Here is a 13,217-nt window from a genome sequence, read left to right as displayed (position 1 = left end):
TTCTTTTCTTTTCTTTTCTTTTCTTTTCTTTTCTTTTCTTTTCTTTTTTCTTTTTTCTTTTTTCTTTTCTTTTTTCCCCTTCCCCTTTCCCCCTTCCCTCCTCCTTCACCTTCCCTCCCCTCCCACAAACCTGGGCAGGTGGGCTACCATGGGCAAAACCATGTTTTTCATCCACTTTTCCAAACCCATCACCATTCTTCTCACATCCTCCCAGACACATCCTATCAGTCACCTGCAACTCTTTGTGGTGCTCATGATGGTCTTCAGACTGCCCTTAAACTGCCTGAATAGCTCACTTCATCAGGCAACATCAGGATTCTTTGAGAAATGTCTCCTTTATCAGGTGATGATTATAAAAATTATAAAATGAATAGGAAACAGAAATGGCTAGGTTTCCCAGAGGACCAAATTGAGCATGACTGACCCAACTGCCTCCCATCAGCCCCTCAAGTGATACCCTGAAATGTTTTCCTTTCTGGTAGATCTGTGCTTGGCACACTCATTCCCCTTTTGGATCCAAAATTCCCTTGTAGTAATTCCCAGATGTCTCCTCATGTCCTCACCTGAAGAAAGGCTTGCGCCCACATTCTCCAGTGGGTGGAGGATTTATGCCTGTGCTCAAAATGAGGTAGAGATGTTATTTACATTGGCACTTGCTGTTTTCAGCACCACTGATTTCTGCCCAGGAGGCTTCATTCATACATAGAGTACATGCGATGCAGAGCAGGCATACAGGTGTGTGGAATGAATTCCACTACGTGTGCCATTCTACTTCTGAAGATAAAAACCACATTAAGTTAATGAGGAATGTCATCAAGTCCTAGCAAATGATAAAGCTCATAGATCAGTGGCTATAAGGCTGTGGTGTTGACTAGCAGGCTGTTGTTTTTTCCATGTCTACCAGTTTTGAACTGCTATTACAGAATTTGGAAACCCTTGATTTTGAAAGTTTAGCTGATCCAGAGATTAGGAAGCACTAGTACAGCATCTGTACCCATTATCTCATGATTTAAATGTCCTCTGTTTTACATTAGCTAATGATTTAAGTGCCATTACATATCTTTGTATGACATCCAATATGAAATAATCAACTAACTTAGTGTAACATTGGTCCCATCAATCAAAATCGCTGTTCCTCACACAGCATTGTTAATAAGAAAACCAACAGACTCGAGTATGGCATTAAAATTAAGCGGGTGAAAGGTGACATTTCATTATTCAATTTTTTTGTCTTGGATTCCCATTTCATTTCAACAAAGAGTCTAGAAGGGACATTTGCTCAGAAAATGTTTTATAACTCCTGAACAATCTGTCCTATTATTGGTGTTTAAGCTGATTTGCTGATAACATAGCAACATTCAATGGAGAAAAAAAGTCATCATATCTTTTAAAAATATGATGCTGGAGTTTCTCTGAGAGAGGATCCTGGTAGGTCTTTGTATCCTTATGTTCCCTACGATGAGACGAGTGTCAGCTCAGGAAGTCATAGTTTTAGTGGTGATAAATAAGGATATTGTTCCTTATGGTTTTGCCTGTCTGATTTGCAGGTGAGGGTGAAAATGTGCGGATATGAAGATAAAACATTGTCACATGCAGGACCACAGAGCTGCTCTCAGGCCTTTCAGTGGAGTCCTCATTAAAAGATAACATACCAGTAAATTAAAAGCAAACCCAGTATTTTTGCATACTGTCATAACAGGAGTCTGAACAAGAGGGAAGTGAGAAGCATGGCAGGGACTTGGACCATTTAGTCACCTTCTTCTCTAGTGGCTGAAACCTCCAGACGGACACAAAAATCTGCTGCTGATGTAGGAAGTGACAGGGCAATAAGGAGAGGCCTTTGGAGGGGGAAGGAAAGAGGAGAAGAGACGAAGGAAGGCCACAGTTACCCATGGAGCAGTTAGGCAAGAAGGGGCCAGTGTTTGTTTTGTGGAGTTATGTTTTGTGAAGTTAATAATAAAGGTAAACCCCAGGAAAGGTGTGAAGTTGGAAAGCAAGCCTGTCTGCACCTCTTCTGTTCAAAGCAGAGCAGGGACTCCAGCTGCTTGGAGAGCCACCTTTCTTTGAAGCCATTTTGACATGAAAATTTCAGCCCTTTATACAGGCAATTAAAGCTTTTCTAATTCTCTTTTAATTTGGGAGTGCTCAGAAAGCTCTCAGCACTTTTGCAGGTAGCTGGCAAGCTCTTTGCCATTTTTTAATACTGTCTTTTCTTTTGCTGAGAGACCATGACTGAATTATTGTAATATATACGGAAGAGGGACATTAATTAATTCCAAGGAAAAAAAGATTTTTAACCTATTCTTATAATTATAATCTAAAGTACATAAACCTGCAGCTGGGACGGAGTTCTTTTAGGACTGTTTCAGATCATCATGAAGTCTTTTTCAATCAGGCACAAGCCCCGCTCAATGCTGTGAAAAAAGCCAAAGTCTCTGCTTTACCGCCTTGTCCCAATACCGTACTACAGCACAGCCAGCTGTAGTGGAAAGGCTTGAGATTGCTGGTTTTCTCCTCCCTGAAGATTTATATAGTATTAAATAGGCAAAAAATGCATCCTTCTGCTTGTGAGTATGAAGGACATTATAATAGGTTCAGACTTTTTTTGTGGAGGAGTCAAAATGTGGCACTGAATTCTGAAAAGTGTTTAATTAACAGCTTGGTTTTGCCAGACTTTTCTAGTGAAGAACTAACTTAGCTTATGGACTATAACTCCAAAAAAGAACTATTGATATGTTAATTGTATATGATTACGAATGGTTATTTATGGCATTGGATCTCTCTGCTAAACCAATTATGCTCTATTTGTGAGATTTGCATTATACTGCATCTATGGCATTTAATTAAACTTCTATTTCTCTTCTTTCTTTTTGTTTTCTTTTCCAGCCTTAAATGTATGATAAACCATACTAAGTCACTCAGTGGTTAAAGCTGAAATCATCTATTCATTCGATTGCCCTCATGCAGATCCTATTCTGTTCTGCCCAGAAAATCTTATTTGTGTCCCCTTAAACACTAACTAGCCAACTCACCAGCAAAAGCTCAATGAATTTTTATAATTATATTTTATGTACTTCTAGAACTAGATGGAGCAGTCATCCAAACTCTACTGGTGAAAACCATCTTCTTTATTTTAATGTATGTTTAAATATATTTATACAAACATAAAGGAGATATTTAAAAACAGTGTAATGGCACAGCGAGCTATACTCTGAGTGTTTCTTTTGGTCTCCTTCTGCCAGCTAATAAACAGCAAGTAAAGTCAACTGCATAACCAATGCTCTAATTCAGAACATATCAAAAGGTTTGCGTGGGCGAGGTAAATTGGGCTGATAGTGAGTCAGGAGCTGGCTGGATCCCTCATTTGTTCATTCAGAGAATTTTTAATGTAGAACTAATTTTCAAGTAGTCGAATTTCTGCAAAGAAAATGAAATCCTTAAGGGGGCAATTTAGCTGGAATCCTCTGAAACACAGTTCAACGTGTATTGCCTTTTCACAGCTGTTTTGTGTGGAAAAGGATCTTAGGTTTTCATTCCCTCGACACCTGCTTTCTCTTTCTTTTCTGTAAGTTATTACAGTGCACCTATTGAACGAGCTGATAGAGGTTAGTGGAGAAGGGGGTTAAATCATGGTATGGGATATACTTCTTTGTTACTCCTACTCAAAGTGTCAGTGCCAAAAATGTTGGTTTGGGGCTTCTGGCAGTTGAAGTGTTCAAAAATGTAGTAAAAGGAACTATACTCATCCTCCCTGCCTCCTCTTGTGTGTACTGCTTGCTGTACTATTTCTGGGGCAGAGTGTTGGGAAACCAAGAGTTCAGAAGTCGATCTTCCAGTCCACATATATATACACAGATGTGTACATAAATATATATATAATTCCACTATTCCTGCCCAGGCAGTGGCAAACAGCATAGAGCCAGTTCTTCAATTTCAGAATATAATATCTTCTTCCTGGCCACAATGCTATTCATCACAGCCTTTTGCCAAATATCAGGCCTAAGTGGCCTGGAGGTCTTTCTGTGGACACTATTTCAGATTCAGTCTCCCAAAGAATATTTTGAAACACGACAGTCCTGAAATATTTTCAGTCTTACTCAGAAAAACTCTCACTAACAAAATTCAACTCTTGGACCTTTGTTCTCTAAGAGCCCAAGTTGCTTCTGTCTCAGTTGAAGTCTCAACAGAGTTTTAACATCTTGCTCGCTTTTTAAGTGTACCATTTAAAAGGTTAAAAACACAAAGCAGGGACAATTTGAAGCTTTTTTCTGTGTGTAATCATAAGGATCAGAGAACATAGTTGGAATAATTGTATCAGAAGGGAATCTTTTTAATTAAGTTCTTTCTACTCTTACACATTAGCAAATAAAGTAGGACCACTGCAAAAGCAATGATTTAGCCTGGCTGTTGGGACAAGTACAGAAGTGTTTATCATCATGACATTACCAAAGCAGCCATTGCTAGAAACTAGCCTGAAATAGCTGAAGAAAAAAAATGTAGCTCTTATTTCAATTGGGACAATTTGCAAATACCCAAATCTATTGTTTGAAGGGGTTATTTTATGACACAGAACCTATAGCTACTGCACCCCAAAAGTTCTTTTTTATTATTAGCTGGAGCACAGACAAATCATGAAAAGACAATTGTACACTTTCTTGTGTTGCTTTATGGGATTTAAGTGCCTACAAAAAAGGATTCCTTATGCTTTAATTTCTCTTTATTTTTTTGACTGTAAAGACCCATGGGGTAAATGCCAGTCCCACAATCCTGCAGTTATATGGTTACTGTCAGCCTGCTCAAATGATGCTTCCTGTTCATTAGGCGTCCTTTCATCTGACAACAATGTACTGGCTTTGCTGCAATTCTTAGTCAACGCCCATCTCTTCAATAGCCTGTGAATAGTATTAAATAGTGTTTATGCTAGCTATTGTTGCCTTTTGTGTGGTTTGTCTAATTCACAGAGAAAAGTCTGCTTTTGTGGTCTAAGGCTGGCTACGTCATGGCACGCCATGTGCCTTCTGATGGGATCCATTCCTGCTGAGTGATAACATTACAGGCCTGAACTCCTTTGCAATACAATCCAGCATTCTTAACACAGTCAATACACTCACAGGCAATCTAGTTTACTCTTTATATTAAGAGGTTTAGAGAGACAAAGCTCATCTAAATACCTGCTCGTGAAACAAATAAGATGAATTCAACCAATTCAAGAATTATTTCCCAGCTCCCCCACAACTACAAAATGAGCACCAGAAATCAAAAATAAAAATAAAAAAAATACTGAAGCTGTTTAGGGAATGCCCAAATATCCCAGGTAGAGTCATTCTGCAAACACATACAGCATATTTTAGCAAATAAGGTGTCATTACTGTTCCTAGTTATTGTTCAAGATGAGGCGTAATACTAGAGTCAAAGCAGCTGCTTTTCTTTGCTTAAACTACTCACAAAAGGGAAAGGATATTGTACAAATGATTACATTATCCTGTAGCTCAGGAGCCTTTGCACGGCAGGTATGTTGTTGTGCCTTGAAAGGGCTTTTGATGTAAGCAAATGACTAGAAGCTCAATGTGTAAGTGATCCTTAGCTGTCTGTGCCTTTTGGAGCATATAGGTTACTCTTGTCTAACCGTATTCTCCCTGTTCTAGGTATCTAAAATACCTAAAATCTAGGTATATAAGTTCCCCTCTCTCCATCCAACCTTGTCACTGCACAGCTAAAGCCGATTTCCAGCTTTGCCTTGGGAAGCGTACAAATACATACAAATGCAACTGGAAAGTGATGCTTACACTGCTAAATAGTGCCATTGGTTTGTCCCAGGAGTTGTTATCCTCTGTGCGTCATGCTTTGAACAAGATCAAGAGTAGCTTCTAAAAAATATGGCAATGAGAAGAATGCAGACAAATAGTAATTACCCTGTAGCTGCTCAAGTTATAATACTGTCCATGGCCAGAAGCAAGCAGGGATGCAAGGGATGGGGTGGGGCTGGGAGTAGGTGGAGGCTGAGCTTTGTTCTCTGTGCATCATAGGAGAGCATTGCAGATTGTGCTCCTGATCAGCATAACAAGGGAGGTCCATGATACCTGCACTTCTGTGAGGTATTGTGGGCCAGATCCACAAAGGCATTTAGGACTGTAAAGCTCCTGGCACACAAGGGGCGCTGGAGTGAACACAATAAACAGCCTGAAGGTAGATTTCTCTACCTGAAGTGGCCACTCTTCCAAGTCAAATGGAAGATACTACTTACTTCATCCTTGTATTGTCCTCTGACATTTGTCTGTTGAAGTACACCCTATAAGCACTTTTTTCTTGCTACTACTAGTAGAGAGTGGGATACTCAGCACAAAAATGGACACTGTAGGCATGTATCTAAAGTTTGGAAAGGTGTAACCTATCCACATTTACTTCAGTGTTTTTGCAGATCTCGAGCTCCAAGTTCTGCTATCCTCAGACTAAAAGGTGCTTTTTCCAGACAGATAGCATGGAAAAGGCATGAAGTCCTTATTAATTCTCTTTCTTTTTCTTTTTCTTTTTTTTTTTTTTTGTTAAAGCTTGAGTGCCTCCAAGCTACACAGAAGGCAGTCATTCTTTCCATTTTAGAGTGAAAAATGAATACAAAAATCTGTCTGTCATAACAACATGAAAGCATTTCCTGAATTACAACCCTGACTTCTGAATGAGTGTGTTCACCTGAAATGAGTCAGTGCAAGTGGAAAGTGCATTGCCAAGAAACAAGGAGAAACCTGGCAGTCCAGAGCAGTTGCTAGATAAGAGCTTTTCCCCTGTATTCAAATCACCTTCCTATGGAAACAAGTTGAACAAATGCTCACCCAGAGCCAGTAAATGAAACAGTCTATGTCCTGCACAAACCTGTTACCTTATTTTGCTCCTGAAAATGAATGAGGTGGGCTTTGACTAATGCTTTGAGCAGCGGGCATTGGAAATGAACTAGGGTTGTCAGGAAAGCTCATTGATTTTACAGGACCCATGCAAGTTGTACATTATAGTTTGGAGGAAGAGCACTCCCTTTTCAAAAGATAATTTTTCAATGTACTTCCCAGGTTTGTGCTTTTGTGCAAGCAATAATGGTTTCATAAATGTTTTATGTGATCAGCATTTAGCAATACCTGGGAAGTTGGCAATTCTGACTAGATTTTACAGATACTGACCTTTTTTTGCCATTAATACTTTTTTTCCCTTTCTGTTTATGTTCCCAGATTGATTTCCAATAGTTAAAATTTAAACAATAACAGCAACTTCAGTTTTCAAATCTGCAAATGGGACAGACAATGTATGCAACCTCCTCATTGATTGACTCTTCTGTTTTTATAGATTCACCCTCTTGAAAGAATCATTAAACACCAGAGAAAATGATTTGTTGCCATTGATTACATGACATACTGCTCTGACATACACAGTTTTTATATCTAAGTTATTAATTATGTTGTTAATGTAATTTGCAGACCACAAGATAAATCATTCAGCTTCTGACTGGATATTACTGGATATGTTGCATATATAAAAACATCTTTGGGTGTGAAGGGAACTGTTACCAAGAATAATAGATTAGAAGGCTTCTAGTTTGCCTTATAAATCATTATGAGCTAAGGAAAACTTCTTCTGCCTGTTTATTTGATTATCTTGGAAAAGCTGAGTTTCTCAACCTCTCTGTTGTTTATGTGCAACAGCAATATGCGTAATCACTTCATTTCAATACAGAGGAAACACTTGCATTTGTTCTGTTCATGCTGTATCCTCATTCTCTCAAGAATTTCACAGTTTAAGGTTGTGAGAAAAATCTCTTTTATCAATTTTTAAAACGTCAAAAAAAAACACTTGCAGGACAAGGAAACTTACAGAAAAGAATCCTTTATTTGCAGCGCTGGGTGCAGTCCCAAGCCACCCGCCTGGAAAAGCACACCCCCCCCAAAAGCCCGCTCCTTTTTGTATTTTTCAGCTACCCAACCTCTTGAATATTCAGCAGGTAACAAGTATTTTACCTTAAAGGGTAATTTTCAAATCAGCGGGTGGGTGTCACCCTCCCGCCCGATTGGTTCCGCTTGATTGATCCCACCTGATTGGTCCCACCTGATTGGATCATGACGTACCCCCCTGTACAGCTTGATTGATTGATGACGTACCCCCCTGTACATGTACAGGGGGCTCCTTTTTGCACACAAAGACATGTGGCCGGTGTAACTTTTCCATCTATATATTGTATCCTACCTCGGCCGCAATATTCTCTCGGTGTACAGCCCTGACGGAGCCTTTCACCTTACAATCTTCGCGAGGCGCCTGGATATTTCTAAAATTAAATGGGAGGTAAGGAGAAAATCCCAACACCAACACCCCCTGTTTCCCACTTACATAAATTTACTTATAATAAAACCAGATTATTTTATTTCTCATAAGGTTAACAAGCTATGGGACGTAAAAAGTCAAACTTAATTTGTGTCTTCCCAAAGGTTTCACTAAACAATTTTTTTCCTTCTTCTGGTGGTGGATATTGTGTGCTAGCTCCATTCTCTGTAACTTTCTTTTCCCAGCAACAATTGCCAAGAAATAATTATGACAACCAGTGTCATGAATGGACGCCATGGTAGTCTGCTGCCACTAGTGACAGACTCACGCGCTTCAAGGTGAAGGTGTCTGCATTTATGTCAACAAATCGGTTTTAGAAGTTCCTCCTGCTTTGTATTTCATTTGAACAGGTCTAGCTCTGTCCTTAATTTCAGAAGGATTTAGCAGTAACTATTCAGCAGTTACCCTGGGAGCACACTGCAGATTATGCATGCTTGCCTGACATTTGACAGATGCCCTTAAAAGACTCAGTTTACTTTTCACAGGGGCCAGGGGGTTGAGGAGGGTGGAGGGCTAGAAACATTTTTGAAGTGAGTGATGTATGTTTAAATGTCAAGGTGGTCTTACTGAATCACTAAGCACAACCCTTGTACATTGAAACAGAGACTAACTGGGAAATGTCCTTTTTAGCTAGAGCTAAGAATTCACATTTTTTAATATTCTTGATCCCAGAGATGACATAGTGCTTCATTTGGAGGAGAAGCTGAATGCTGAAGACTAAATTTTGTTGCCAGTATATGCTAAGACTCCTTTTAAAGTCTCACCACATGCTAATAGTGAATAAAACGTTTTTTAACAGGTACTGCTGCAAATGTGAAACTCAAGGAGGCAAATTTTCTCCCCTCCCTGCTCAGCTCCGTTCATGTGGAGTTTGACATTGAGTGATGGCACAGTAATGATGAGCAAAGCCACAACTGGAGCTGGGATATGGTATGAGCATAAGGAGGAGAAATATTCATCTTTAACAGCTTTCTTGATTTAAGAAATGTTCATCGTCTTGATAACACTTCATGATACAAAGGTCTTCAATACTGTAGTCAAAATTTTTAAGAGCATTAGTGCCACGGTCATTTCCAAATTGAAACAGCAAGGCAGCCTCAAAGACAGGAGGTGCTCCTGATTTTGGATCTGGGCGTACATCCTGGTGGAGTCCTGTCCACAGAAAGAGCCATATACACCCTAACTTCTTCCCCTTCCTTTTCCCTGGGGCCCATGAAAAGGAAAGTCATAAACTACATACAAGTCTAAGTTCAAATGTGTCTTCAAATCCCCAGTGCAGATGACTGGTAAACCAAGTCAGGAGCATGCTTTTAATGTTTCAGCAGGAAAAATATGAAGACCCTAAAAGTTAGTAAGTTGTATTTGTAAACGGGTCACTTAAATATAGCAATTATTGAGTCTAGAAATCCCTTTTAAAACCAACAGAAGTATTCCCGGTGTCAATGAGGACGCAAGTTTAAACCCCTCTAGCAGACATTATGTCTGTTTTTAATGAATTATTTTGAGGTATTGTGTAAGCATTTCATGCTCACATGAAACAAGCAACAGTTTAGTTGCTACGGCAGTCAGAGTAAGGAATGGTGCAGGCAGCTCTGGTTCAAGGTTCAGTGCTCAACAGTCCTTATCAATATCAGACTTGATTTGTTCAGAGTAGATATTGCCAATTATGTCATGGTATCTGAGGTAGATAGATATCTCCTTGGGAGAAAAAAAATGGCCAACATAATTTTGACTTATCATCTAAATTGAATTTGAACTCAACTCTCTAGAGAAACACAACCACTGCATTAAACAGCTGAGGGAATTAATGCTCTCATTGATCCTACTCATCATTACAGTTGTGTGCATTCCCGTCTGCATCTGATTTCTCCGTCCTAGGGAGTCAAACCATGTCTCTGAATGGGCAGAGTGTGCTGATCTTTCCAACTGTGCAAAACGTTGCCAGCCCCGCTGGGTTCCTCTGGGTTCGTAGTGATGTGAATAAGTGGAAGCAGAGGTTGGATGATGGATGAGATGCGGAGGCAATTTCCCCTTATTTGCTTCAGTGTCTCCTTTTAAATGCAAGTAAAAAGTGGAAAATGAAAACAACAGTGTCAGTTAACATTGATGAACAAGTTTAAAATGTAAGTTTATGTTATAAAAGACATATCAGCACATTTGTGTTTCACTATACATTTGTATGACACAAAGTTTCTAAGAAGAGTGTCTATAATACGTAAATAGTTCCTGTCTATCAGATGATAACTGAATGTTTAACAGGGGCCACAGCTATACTATAGTACACACTACAATCAAGTATTCAATGGTTGCATCTCGACTTCCCCTCTTGGACACTATGGAATAAAGGCCCTTAATTGCTATATGTTGCATCTACTCACAAAAGAATTTTACTTTTTTTTCTGGAGAGTTTTGTTCAAGACCATTTGGACACAGAGGATGAAACATGGAACACTTCAGGGACATCACATTTTTATTCTCAATGCTTTGAAATTTTAGAAGGTTTTATAAAAGGTCTTTATTCTGACCAATCACATATACAGATATGTAAAAGATTTAGCTGCTAAAGACTACTTTTTTCTGTTTTGTTTAGTTCTCCTTATACAGAACAGCAGATTTTTTTTAAGAGGATTAATCAAAGCAGACATTGATTAAAATGTATGAAAAAAAGTTTCAGAAAACTAAAAGCAACCTTTTACTATATCAGTTTATTCACACAAATTGACTTTGTGACTGATAAGGAGGGCAGGAGGTAGATAAGAAGGGAGGAAGGAACAGCAGCATAGGAGTGATGACAAAAGGTGCTGGAAGGGTCTTACATTATCAGCACAACGTAGGAAGGTAGTGGAGGACAGCATGCAGATATCCTTTCCTGTGTGCAGGTTGTGTGAGGGCTGATGGATGTGAGGAATGAAGCTAAGAAAACATCATACTGACAAGCTGTGCAAAGGAGAGGTGGGTCATCAAAAAAGCCCAGGTGACTGAGGAAGAGAGACCATATCATGGAATCATAGAATGGTTTGTGTTGGAAGGGACCTTTAAAGGTCATCTAGTACAGCTTCTTTGTCGTGGGCAGGAACACCTTCCACTAGACCAGGCTGATCAAAGTTCCATCCAGTCCTCTGGATGGCCCTCCTCTGGACTCACTCCAACGGATCTATGTCCTCCTTATGTTGGGACAATTTCTCTTTACTCCTCACAGGCTACTCGTCTTTCCTTCCATCCTCTGTAGGCATCTTTTTTGTGTTTGAGTTTGTCCAGGAGCTCCTTGTTCATCCATGCAGGCCTTCTGATGTTTTTGACCAGCTTGCTTTTTGTTGGGATACATTGCTCCTGAGCTTTGAGGAGATGATCCTTGAACATTAACCATCTTTCTTGGGCCGCTCTTCCCTCCAGGGCTTTATCCCATGATCACAGAATATCACAGAATCACAGATTATGCCAAGTTGGAAGGGACTCACAAGGACCATGGAGTCCAACTCCTGGCCCTGCTCAGGGCCATTCCCAAAAGTCACACCATGTCCCTGAGAGTATTGATACTCCATGCAGAACCTGTAAGAGGACAAAGTCTGCTCTCCTGAAAGTCCAGGGTAGTGACCTTGCTGTGTGACCTCCATGCTGCCCTAAGCAGTGACCACTTTATGGTCCTTGCAGCCCAGGCTTCCCCTCACGTTCCCCACCAGCCCCTCCTTGTTAGTGAGAACAAGCTCTAGCATAGCACCTCTCCTCATTGGCTTCTCTGTCACTGGAAGACAGAAATTAACATAAATGCATCTCAGTAACCTCCTGGATTGCTTGTACCGTGCTGAGTTGTCCCTCCAAAAGATGGCAGGGTAATTAAGTCCCCCATGAGGACATGGGATTGTGAAGATAATGCCACTTCTATTTGTCTGTAGAGGGTCTCATTGGTTCAGTCTTCCTGGTCAGGCAGCCTGTAGCAGACCCCCCCCACTATAATGTCACCTCTCTCTGTCCTTTGTTTAATCCTGACCCATAAGCTCTCCACTGGTTCCTCACCCATCCCCAGGCAGATCTCCATGCACTCCAGCTGGTCACTGATATAGAGAGCAACACCACCTCCTCAACTCCCCTGGCTGTCCTTCCTGAAGAGCCTGCATCTACCCACTCCAATGCTCTGGTCATAGTAGCCATCCCACCATGTCTCTGCCAATAAGATCCTAGCCCTGCATGTATCCGCACATCTCTAACTCCTCTTGTTTATTCTCCATGTTATGTGCATTTGCATAGAGGCATTTCAGCTGGGTCCTGATGTAGCTGATCTACTGTTGGAGTGGCTGGAATTTCTTTGTGCTGCTCTTCAGGTGCTCTCCCGCTGACCTGCGATCACTCTCTGGACTCTGGGCATCTACTACTGGCTCTGACATCAAACAGGTAAGAGTGCAATGTATCGAGGTTCTCCTCCCCCAGCAAATTTAGTTTAAAGCCCTCTTCACCAATTTGGCAAGCCTATGACTGAAGTGGATCTTCCCCTTCTCTGACAGGTGGACCCCACGAGCCCCCCGTATCATTTAAGACTAATATTGTTTAAGTCCATCTTAAAACTAGTTAAATTCTTAATTACTGTTCTTTCTCCATATTATGTGATTACAAATCTTCATTCTGAAGCTGCAAAACTTTCTTTAAACATTCAGGGAAAATCTATTCACAAGCTATTTTCTAATCCACCTTGAATTATAGCTAAGAAATTATATTAGCCTCCAAACCTCCGATAGACTTCTCTTCCCTCACTGTGCACTTCTCACCAAGGAAGTGGCAAGGCAAACACAGTGTTGTCTGTTAATAAAATGCACATAGATAAAATACATAAAATATCATAAGATTATAAAAGCACAAATTCTATT

This window comes from Neopelma chrysocephalum, unplaced genomic scaffold, assembly GCF_003984885.1.
Source record: "Neopelma chrysocephalum unplaced genomic scaffold, ASM398488v2 Primary Assembly neopelma1_25, whole genome shotgun sequence".
Lineage (NCBI taxonomy): Eukaryota > Metazoa > Chordata > Aves > Passeriformes > Pipridae > Neopelma > Neopelma chrysocephalum.
Note: the sequence above shows the minus strand (reverse complement) of the source record.